This window comes from Zea mays, chromosome 8, assembly GCF_902167145.1.
Source record: "Zea mays cultivar B73 chromosome 8, Zm-B73-REFERENCE-NAM-5.0, whole genome shotgun sequence".
In the NCBI taxonomy this organism is placed as follows: domain Eukaryota; kingdom Viridiplantae; phylum Streptophyta; class Magnoliopsida; order Poales; family Poaceae; genus Zea; species Zea mays.
In genome coordinates, this window is record NC_050103.1 from 179,076,803 (window position 1) to 179,088,743 (window position 11,941).

General features: G+C 44.9%; 1 long non-coding RNA gene across 2 annotated transcripts; it reads right to left on the reverse strand.

Moving 5' to 3' along the window:
* Positions 1 to 5,223: 5,223 nt before the first annotated feature.
* LOC103636611 (uncharacterized) lies at positions 5,224 to 11,665 on the reverse strand. Of its 2 annotated transcripts, XR_002264335.1 has the most exons (5): positions 11,590 to 11,665; positions 11,266 to 11,414; positions 11,052 to 11,162; positions 5,414 to 5,519; positions 5,224 to 5,279 (listed from the first exon to the last, which is right to left on the reverse strand). It is a non-coding gene; the product is annotated as an uncharacterized lncRNA (long non-coding RNA). The 2 variants fall into 2 exon arrangements; XR_002264336.1 differs by lacking the exons at positions 5,224 to 5,279; positions 5,414 to 5,519 and adding an exon at positions 10,884 to 10,972.
* Positions 11,666 to 11,941: the final 276 nt, after the last annotated feature.

The following is an 11,941-nucleotide window of genomic DNA, read 5'->3' on the forward strand; positions in this document are numbered from 1 at the left end:
CAGGAAGAGCTCAACAACTTCAAGAGGAATGAGGTTTGGAGCCTGGTTCCACGTCCAAAGCAAAATGTTGTGGGAACCAAGTGGGTGTTCCGCAACAAACAAGACGAGCACGGGGTGGTGACAAGAAACAAGGCTCGACTTGTGGCAAAAGGTTATGCCTAAGTCGCAGGTTTGGATTTCGAGGAGACTTTTGCTCCTATGGCTAGGCTAGAGTCTATTAGAATATTATTAGCCTATGCCGCTCACCACTCTTTCAGGTTGTTTCAAATGGATGTGAAGAGCACTTTCCTCAACGGGCCAATAAAGGAGGAGGTGTACGTGGAACAACCCCCTGGCTTTGAGGATGACAGGTACCCCAACCATGTGTGTAAGCTCTCTAAGGCGCTCTATGGACTTAAGCAAGCCCCAAGAGCATGGTATGAATGCCTTAGAGATTTCTTAATTGCTAATTCTTTCAAGGTTGGGAAAGTCGATCCCACTCTTTTCACTAAAACTTGTGATTGCGATCTTTTTGTGTGCCAAATTTATGTCGATGACATAATATTTGGTTCTACTAACCAAAAGTCTTGTGAGGAGTTTAGCACGGTGATGACTCAAAAGTTTGAGATGTCGATGATGGGTGAGTTGAACTACTTCCTTGGTTTCCAAGTGAAGCAACTCAAGGACGACACCTTCCTCTCTCAAACGAAGTACACTCAGGATCTTCTCAAGAGGTTTGGGATGAAGGATGCCAAGCCTGCAAAGGCACCAATGAGAACAGACGGACATGTCGACCTCAACAAAGGAGGTAAGTCTGTTGATCAAAGGGCGTACCAGTCTATGATAGGGTCATTACTTTATTTATGTGCTAGTAGACCGGATATAATGCTTAGCGTATGCATGTGTGTTAGATTTCAATCCGACCTAAGGGAATGTCACCTTGTGGCCGTTAAGCGGATTCTTAGGTATTTAGTTTCTACGCCTTGCTTCGGGATCTGGTATCCAAAGGGGTCTACCTTTGACTTAATTGGATATTCAGACTCCGATTATGCTGGATGCAAGGTTGATAGGAAAAGTACATCAGGGACGTGCCAATTCCTAGGAAGGTCCCTGGTGTCTTGGAGTTCAAAGAAACAAACCTTTGTTGCCCTATCCACCGCTGAGGCCTAGTATGTTGCCGCAGGACAGTGTTGCGCGCAACTACTTTGGATGAGGCAAACCCTCTGGGACTTTGGCTACAATCTGAGCAAAGTACCACTCTTATGTGACAATGAGAGTGCAATCCGCATGGCGGATAATCCTGTTGAACACAGCCGCACTAAGCACATAGACATCCGGCATCACTTTCTGAGAAACCACCAGCAAAAGGGAGATATCGAGGTTTTCCATATTAGCTCCGAGAACCAGCTAGCCGATATCTTTAGCAAGCCATTAGATGAGAAAACCTTTTACAGGCTGCGTAGTGAGCTAAATGTCTTAGATTCACGTAACTTGGATTGATCTATAGCATACATGTGTTTTATGCCCTTGATCAAGTTACTTATACATTTATGCAATTTGTTGCTTATTTATGGTGCTCAAGACGTGCTAGAAACAGAGAAAAGAAGAAAAGAGATGCAAAAGACTTGGCTTGGTACAGCCAAAGTCCTGCTCGGCTTGGCACACTGGACTGTCCGGTGGTGCACCGGACAGTGTCCGGTGCGCCAGGCCAGCCTCTGGTGAACAAGCCACTCTCGGGAAAAACCGGCTGCGTACGGCTATAATTCACCGAACTGTCCGGTGGTGTACCGGACTGTCCAGTGAGCCAACGGCCGCCAGTGCAACGGTCGGTCGCGCAATCCGCGGGCGACGCGTGGCCCGCGCCAACGGTCGGCAGGGGGCACCGGACTGTCCGGTGTGCACCGGATAGTGTCCGTTGCGCCAACTGCCACGGATCTGCAACGGTCGTCTGCGCCAAAATAGAAAAGAGATCCGCACTGGACCGTCTACAGTGACTGTTCGGTGGTGCACCGGACTGTCCGGTGCACCACCCGTCAGAAGGCAACTTTGGCCTTCCTTGTTGGCCTCCAACGGCTCCTAGCTGCCTTGGGGCTACAAAAGGGACCCCTAGGCGCATGGAGGAGACACCCAAGCATTCAAGAAACATTCTAAGCCTCCAAGACTCCAACTTCGCGCATTTGATTCTTTGAGATAGTGACTTGAGCTCCATTTGAGTTGTGAACTCCGTGGGTTGTGTTTTGAGCTCAAGTTGTGACTTGTGTGCGTGAGTGTGCTGTGATTTGAGTCTTGTGTGTGTTGCTCTCCCCTCCCTTACTTTAGTACATCTTTTGTGATCATCATTGTAAGGGCGAGAGGCTCCAAGTTGTGGATATTCCTCGCAAACGGGAGAAAGACAAAGAAAGGAAAAACCATGGTATTCAAGTTGATCATCAGATCACTTGAAAGGGGTTGAGTGCAACCCTCGTCCATTGGGATGCCACAACGTGGAAGTAGGCAATTGTTACTTGGCCGAACCACGGGATAAAAATCGTGTGTCTCTTGTGTGCTTTACCTTTGATTATCCGTGTTCACAAGAACTCGTTTCATGCTACTTAGCCGTTCTAACTTACATAACAAAGTTTTTGTGGCTATTAGTGTTGAATTTCCCAGGATCACCTATTCACCCCCCTCTAGGTGCTCTCAGAGGCTCCTCCACGATGTCGTCATCGATCCCTAGGGAGAAGGACTACGCATCGAGGGGCTCGTACCCGCGTGGCTGCTCATGTCGGTCGGTGCTGGCCGAGGGGTAATCGTCGTCCTAGTCAACCCATCGAGAATGAGGGCACCGAGAAGTCCATCCTGGCGGCACCGGTGGAGTTCGGTCTTCGTAGGCTACAACTGGGCAACGGGGTCACAGATTTGGGGAGAGAAATGGGGCCGAAGTGTGTGGGAGAGACCGTCCCGAAGCAATGGCGGGCGCACCACGCACGAGCGAGACCGGCGATGGATGGTTAGGGAGGTGAGATTGCGGCTATGGGCGCGATTGATTTTGGAGCTCGTGGGGTGCGGGAGGGGGAGCTGCCATAATGCAAGGTGGAGGCAAGGGTGAGTACGGGGACGGTGGGGCAGTTGTTGCTCGCACGAGCGTGGGTGTGACCGCGTGGGGTTGCTCACGCAGGTTGGGACACAGACACACGATATGTACTGTGTAGATTGATGGGAGGCAGAACTAGGGATGGGTAGAACTACGGTGCACGTCTACATTGGGGTCTTATAGAGTAACTAGGAACGTGCCCGTGCGATGCCACGGAACACAAATTACGGCCCTCTAATGGACTTAGGGCCCTGGCGACGGGCGGCGTGAGTACAATAGTGACGACAAAATATGTGATTATTAAACATAGATACAGAACAATATAAATATGTCTACCCAAATAGATTGAAATAAAATCACACAAATAATTTCTAAAGAGTAAATATATAATGCATCCTAATGTTGTTGCCTACAGTTACTGGGGGTACAGACATAATGCCCGGAAGACAAACAAAGGTATATACTGGAACTGGATGATATATTGATATGGGCTTTTCCACCTGGTATTGTGTGTTTATGACCTTATGTGCTGTTTCAAACACATCCTTGAGATTATGTGCCCCTTACAAACATACCTACGATTTTAGCAATTTGTGCCACAATACATGGAAACTTCTGTAATTTAGCAAGGTTTCTGAGTTACATCCATCATGCACAAGCACTGATCAAAATTGGTATACCCATTTGTTATTCCAGCATAAGTCAAGATCACTCTCACCGTTTCACTTGTTTTGATTTATTCATTGGATTGAAGGTTGGCGCCTGGATTACTTTCTTGTGTCCGAATCAATCGCAGAAAAAGTGCATGATTCATATATTATTCCGGACACCTCTGCTAGTGATCACAGTCCCCTTGGTCTCGTGCTGAAGCTGTAGGCTGTATCACAGGCTATGCCAAACATTCAGTCTGAAGCCTGTGCCATATTTCTCAGACAGCGATGCTTATTCCTGATGGTTTCTGGTTCGTGCAGATCCCTGGCAGGAACAACGACTTTTGTCAGACTATTAGTGAAACAAGGCTTTGTAATGCACAGAGCAGATTTGACTATTAGTGGATAACTTACTGTTAGCAAAGCTGCACCTTTGTAATGTAAATATGCGGCCATATCTTGTGCTGCACTTGTGCAGCTCAATATGAAAAACCGAATAAACCAAAAGCATGTCTGAACCAAAAGGCGATGATTATAAGCTTACTGCTGCTTATAAGATAGCCAAATTACTGCTATATGTAAGCAAAACGACCAAAAGATAAATAAGGAACAATAAATAGATCTTACTGCTGCTTATAAAGGATAAGGCTGATGACATTTCAAAAAAATAAATATATAAATAAATTTAACACTCTTTTCTACAGCAACATATTTACAAAACGATCGATAGATATATATCTTTCCCCATCTGCCAACACTCGAGTGATAGAATTCTCTGCTACTATGACTGCAGTGTCCTAACATCGCAGCAACGCTCACCAGATCATAAGGAAGGAAATGAATGTTCTTTCCTCATAACCAAACAAAGTCACCTTGACATACAAAAGGGATAGTTTCAGACAAGGGCACAAGGCAGTGAAGAAGTGATAATTTTAGACAAGAACACATAGATGATAAAAAGATCACCAGTAGAAGAAGAATCTTCTGAACCAAACCAGCTGAGATGGAAGCAAAGGTGGACACACAAAGCAGGAAGATTTGCTGTTATCTCATAGCTATTCACAGGGTTCCCCTAATCCCCTTATTACATGGTTTCTGGACAACAAGTTGATGGCTACAAAAGTTTTCAGATCTCCCATAAAACTGAGCACTATAAATATATGTACCTAGCTAGGTCCTGCTTTATGGATGCTTAAATAAGATAAGAAGACTACTATAGTGGTCTACCATTGAAGTGTCGGGCGATATAAAAGGTCAAAAAAGCTAAGAACATGTTGATGATTCTCATGCAGTGCACTCAACTTGCAAAAAACACTATCAAGGACAATGATATGAACTATGAAGAACACTTCATTTATTAGTTAATTGATTATGAATAACAGTTCATTCGTACCAATCTTCTGATATGCTTAGATAACTGATAGGGAAACACTGAATTAAAGTCACATGAGGTATCTGCACATTAGATTAGAGATTTTTTAAGAAAAGAGCAATATACCAATTGCAGCAGATCATAGAATAAGGAACCAAATATATGTCAAACAGTTCTTCAGATACAAATACATGGTATGTCACAGCTGAAAAATAATGCCAGTCAAGTTTTTGATGTGTCAAAACATCACACGTCATCCAGAATACAACTGATAAAGATAAATTGCAGATAATTAATTCAGATGGCATATTCCAGAATACAACTGATAAAGATAAATACCTTCCTATATGCAGAACCAGTAGGGAACCATCTTTTCAGATTATTGGTACTTGAAGATATTGTTGCTGTTATCTCCCAGCACAAACACATAACCTTCCGGTACAAGCTGAAGCAACAATCAACAAATATGAAAAGCGTTAGGACCCAATCATCCAAGTACCAAACAATGAATGATCATGCTTACAGAAATTTACTCCATGAGATTTTACGTGGTTAACAAACAATTCAGTTTTGACAAACTTACCCTGGGTCTAGTTTGTTAGGACCTCCTTGTATACGATGTTCTCGGTGCATGTCCCACAATCTACTGTAGGGTTCTTTCTTACACCCTTCCTCGACCTCTTCTTCCCATCGAAGGTTGGGATGGCAAGGATCTTTATGTTCAATCGGGCTGTCGCTCTAGATAGAGCAACATATAGTTGGCCATGAGAGAACACTGGTTCGGGCAAGTACACGCCAACATTGGGAATAGTCTGACCCTGTGCTTTGTTAACCGTCATTGCAAAGCTAAGCCATACAGGAAACTGCTTTCTTTTGAACTGGAAAGGGAACATTTCTTCATCGGAGGGACACAGAGGTATACGCGGCAGGAAAATCCGTTTTCCAGCGTGCTGACCCAGTACAATTTCCGCGTCAATGCTATTTCTTTGGAAACCACGAACGACCAGCCTGGTGCCATTGCAAAGTCCATTCGCAGGGTCTATATTCCGAAGCAATATAACGGGGCATCCAATCCTGAGCTTCAAAACATGTGGTGGCAGCCCATTAGGCATCAGTGTGTTTAGGAACTCTGGAGGGTAGTAGTTATGGGGATCATCCATGGCGCTATCGAAACTATGGTACACCATATGCTCCCCTTGAAAACGATCGATCATCTTTGCATTTATCATATCCACCCAGTCGTTCCGCGTTGACAGTATTGCCCTTGAAGTGATATAGGTCGAATTAGACATATTTTCGTTGAGATTTGGGAAAACGAATTCTATTAGCTTGTCAAGATCGTTGTCACTCCCACTATAAGGCACACATACCTCGTCAGGAAGACAGATGTCGTTGTCACTATTTGTGTCCTCGGTTCCACCGCCTACGCGCAGCAAATACTCCGCAAACCAAGGGTCGTTTTTTGCCCTCATATTGCTAACAAGCTTTAAGTGGGACATGGACTCCCATAGGTAAGACATCCGTAGCGAAGAAGCAACCACTTGAGCCCTTGACCCTTTACGAACAACAGGCAAGACTTGTCTAAAATCCCCACCGAAGACAATGGTTTTACCACCGAATGGTAGTTCGGGCCGACCCATTATATCGCGCATGCTATTGTCCAGTGCCTCCACGGCTTGTCTCTTGGTCATAGAAGCCTCGTCCCAGATAATGAGAGATGCTTTCCGTAGCAACTCTGCGGTTCCACTCTGCTTCGTGAAGCTACATACACCGCCATCGTCAATAGTGAGGGGTATCTTGAAGCGTGAATGGGCGGTTCTTCCTCCAGGCATTATGGAAGCCGCAATGCCAGATGTAGCTGTTGCCACTGCAATTTTGCCCTGGCTGCGTAGCGTCGCGAGCAGCACTCTATATAGATAAGTCTTCCTGGTGCCACCAGGTTCATCCACAAAGAACAATCCGTGCTGATCAGTGTCAACGGCAGATAGAATCTTATCATAGGCAGCCCTCTGTTCCTCGTTAAGAGAGTCTTTGAGAGCCACATCTCCCACTGCCGGTTCGATACTTTCCTCCTCGTAAACCTCCCTAGCAGTACCAATAGCATCGTCATATGTGTCGATGATAGGAGGAAGAGGGAATGTCTTTATGTCCTTTCCCATTGATTGTAGCATGTTCCTAATGTCAATCAATACCATCTGCTCAACATGAGTTTTACTCTGACTCCTGTGTTGATAGTCCTCTGACATAGCATCTAGGTGTTTCTGCCAGAGTACCGCCACGTCACTTGGCTCACAGTACACCAATATTGTGGCAAAAAGTCGTCGCAACGTCGATGGCATCTGGAAAAGAGCACGTTCAGTGAGACACTCATCCAGTGTGTTGTCTGACTCAAGCAGTCCCCTTCTCTCTGCTGCCTCACGAAAAGTTGGTAGCGTGACACCATCTACTGTCCTTAGATCCACATAGGAGGTGGCGCAAGTCACATGGTTTAGGAGAACACGGAGATAGTATCGCTCCCCCTCAGCGGGATGAGCAGAGACTATTCTACCGACTTGTCCACCTGTATCACGCTTCCTCCGTTGCCATACTTTGCCCTTACCACTCTGCCAAGTGTACCACTCAGGGAAGTCACGATACAAGATGCCACGAGCCCCCTCATGTAGCCTATTCGCTTCAAAATATGCCGTGAGCATTGACCTATCAGCACCTGGACGGTTGACGACTCGCTCGACCATTTGTCGTTCGTGAAACGCTACCATGTGCATGTTTGGAAGATGGAGTTGCAGTTGCATCACAGGTGGAGAGTTCTGACTAAGCTCAAAGCCGTATATCCTCCATAACGCTTCTGGAGGAGTCACCCACCTTGCATCTCTGTACTGCTTGATCTCATCTACATCATCATCTGCCTTGCTCGTATCTCTCATAACAACAGACGCACGATCATGGCCTTTGTATATGTACTGGAACAGGTATTTAACAGCCTTGATGCTCCCGCACGCCTCAACATTGATGTGGCAATTGAAGAGACGAAGGAGGTAAGGGTTGTAAGGGACAACCCATCTATTGTCCAATTCGCACCCTCGAACCTTTTCCTTACGCCCATCATCACGACGTCTGTAAATCGGGTATGAGTCCTTCCCTTGCAAGGTTGTGTCACTAAAAGGCCGGGGGTAATGATTCTTACACGATGCATGGCCCTTAGTGCATGGGCAGTTAGGGTTTAGCGACCCACATGGGCCATGCATCATATGCTTGATAACCATCTTTCGTAGTTCAGGGTACTTGTTGTGTGGGATCTCTGCAGAGATCAAAAGGTCATACTGCTCAGGGCTCGTTAGCTTGTACTTCCTCTGCATGATGAGTAGAAAATGGGCATGTGGCAAACCCCGCTTTTGAAACTCCACGACGTAGACGTAGGCCCGAACCTTACCAAGAATATCCTGTTTAGTCAGCCTATGCTTTAACTCCTGTAGCTTCGCATGAAAGACACGCACTACAAGATCAGGACGATCTTGCGGTGTTTGCCCAGGGAGAAGCTCCCTCCTTATCTCATCCCAGTTGGGCTTACATGTCATGGTAAGAAAGATGTCCGGTTTACCAAACTTCCGCACCAGAGCCATAGCATCCATATACCGACGTTTCATGTCACGAGGACCGCCAATAAACGACGTAGACAACACAGTTCGCTTCCCAACCTTTTCTGCTCTGATATCTCTGTCTAACATGCTATCCACCAAGCCCTGGTATAGGTCTGCCCTTAAACGATCCTGATTCTTACGTATGAAATCTAAACGAGAGCTCTCAATCTTGATGTACGTGTCGACAGCGAACTGCTGGAAAAGCCGCTTTCCATGAAGTATTGGATTGAATACCCTGGGACGAATCTGGAATTTGTAGCAGTAGTAGTCACGTACGGACACACATAAATGGGTAGGAGATTCTGCATACACAAGGATTGAAAAGTGAGTGATGTTGAAAGAATAGTTAATAATGTGCAAAAATCCCAAAGTACAAAGAAACAACTAACCTGCATCTTCATCATTTGAATTATTTGCCCTATGTGACGCACGGTATGCATCCACTTCATCCATGGATACACCAACCTTTGGGATATTTGCATGCCATCCAAGTTCACCTCTAGGGAAGAACAGTGGATACGATAGTGCATCGTAGCAACCATGGTATGAGCGGATGCCGTGGCTTGACCTATCCTTCCCATGTAGCATAACACTCTTGCTGAACTGGCCTCGCCGTTCGCTCCCCTCGATCCATACAGCGGCCACCTCCGAAGTGAGAGGTGTGTTATATGTCTTCTGGTTTAAAGTCTGGTCAAGGTTCAATGCGATATGATAGTCATCAAGGTTCTCAACATGGCCCATGCTCCTAAGGTGCTCGGAGTACGGGTTTCCATGGAGTATGCCAACTATCTGTTTAATAACCTCTTTGTCTTTCTGAAGCTGCTCTTTACGACACTTACGGTACCGATGCTCGAGACTGGGATCATCATCGTAAAAGTAAAGCTCTAGATGTTTATGCTCCGACCCACCTTCCTTACCGAATGACTTGATATTGTGGTACATCACGCCTTGTGCTCGGAACGTGTATATACCAGAATCTCGCACATTAGTTGTCATACTATCGAGGCAACAATACAGGGAAGTGAAAGAGAAATGGCCATTAAAAAATCTAATGTTATCACGAAAGTGCTTAGCATCAGAGTCTGCACTATCCCACAACCTCCTGAGCTGGGGAGGGGTATCGAGTGGTGCTAGCTCAACCTTCCCACCACGACAGCAAAACCCAGGTGGCTCGTACTCAAACTTCTTTGCAGTGCAATAACCGCAATCAGGAACAGGCTTCAGCATATGTGTTTCTTCAGGGAGGTTACTGTATACCTTGTCGTATGGGTCAGGCACATCAATGCCAGTAGATTCACCTTGAGTACCATCGATTTTGATGTCCTCGTCAGTCTCCTCATCTAATAGTGTTTGGAAAACAACGACTAAGACATGTGTATTTATACAAGCCTTGGTATCATAATCATAATAAAAATTGACATAAGTACATTGGCCAGCGAATATGTATCCCTCGTCGTCATCGTCATCTTCTCCGAATATAACAGCCTCATCATCATCATCATCTGGATCGTGAAAATACGAGCCACGTAAAAGACAAAGACATTCTGGGTTGGGAAAATGTGTAATCTAAATAAAGATTTTTTACAATTACAATTTGAAATGACCCTTGGCTTCTCTTGTGTATGCTCCACCTCACTTTCTTGTTCGGTTATGCCTTCACTTCCATTTGTTGGCAATGTAGTGACTTGGCATGGAACGCTACATTGTGCTGATGGAAACACACGATTAGTCTGACTATATGCTATCGTCGTCGTGCAAGATCCATTTAAGATTGGATAGTAATTACCATTGTTGTTGGCATCACCGATAGTATCCCCATTCAAAGTAGTCACGTTTCTTGCAATGGATGCTTGAAATTGCTGGTTTCGACGGGCTAAGATAGCTTGTCTTTCCCCACGCAGCACATGATGTTTACGTCTTATTGCTTCAGTAGACATATCGAATGAACCGACATCCTCGGTCTGTGTTTGAGCTGGTAGGAAAGGTGTCCTAACGAATTCAGGGATAACCCAGTCGCAGGCGGTAACTGTTGAAGGTTCCGTTGCAGGGTGCACAACCTCAGGGATATATGTTGGGTCCTCCATGGCGATGGACGCAACATTCAAAGTGTCAGCCTGTACCACTCTACGTTTTCTCATGTACTCTATCTTTGCCTCTTTCCGCTTTGGTGTCTGATTATACAACCTAAGGCGTTGAAGCCTATACTCCCTCAAGCTGATACCTGGTTCCCCAATGACACCAACAGATTCATGCACACTGCCTAGAATATGGCATGTATAGGTTCAATTGCACGAAATCTGTTGTTTTGCCTATTTTTAGTAAAGTGAACAGTCATGTACCTGGTGGCAGAAGGTCCGTCGTTGCGACATAGTCGTTTGACTGGAATGTCTCGTTCCGATGCAGCCAGTCGCTATCATCATCTGGATCCACGTTTACTTTTTTGTCGCCATCTACAAAATATGAATACAATTACTTTACAATAGTAGGTCTATGAACATACATATTAATTTAAATTTGACGGGTTTCATCACCTCCTGAAACATTGGGCATCACATTTTGTCCCTTATTTCGTTGACGCATTTGACGACGCTTGTTATTGTACTCATTCCTTTGTTCAACCGACATTGTTGCACGCCTTTCTCTATCCCTTTGCCTCTTTCGTTCGATAGAATTACCAGGCGATGGAGTGTTTTTAATAGGACCTACCATAATCATCCTAGCATTAGCCAAATGAACGGTGGTACAAAAGGCAAAATTTTGTGAGATCAATGGTGCTACAGTTAACTGCGAACCATGATGAAATAAAAAATATATAGGATTAATTCATACTAACCAGCAACATGATCTACTGAAATTTATGGTAAAATGTTTTATTACCTGAACCAAGATGCACATCTCGACTTATTTCAACGTTAACCGTCTCACGTGTCTGATTCGTATTAATGTCTTCTTCATTTAATTACCCATATAGAAAAGATACATGTCAACTTTTATTTGTAGGGACATGTAGGTATAACAATTACAAAATTTAAATTTGCATCACCTCTAGATGACTCGGACTTATTTCGTTGACGTGCTTCACGGCTGAAAGGATCACGATGCCCAAGAGGGGGGGGTGAATTGGGCTTTTCTAAAAATCAACACTAATTAAAACCTAAGCAAGAGCTAAACAAGAGCCCAACTTCACCCCAACAACTAGCACTAAGAATATAATACTAGAAATGTAACA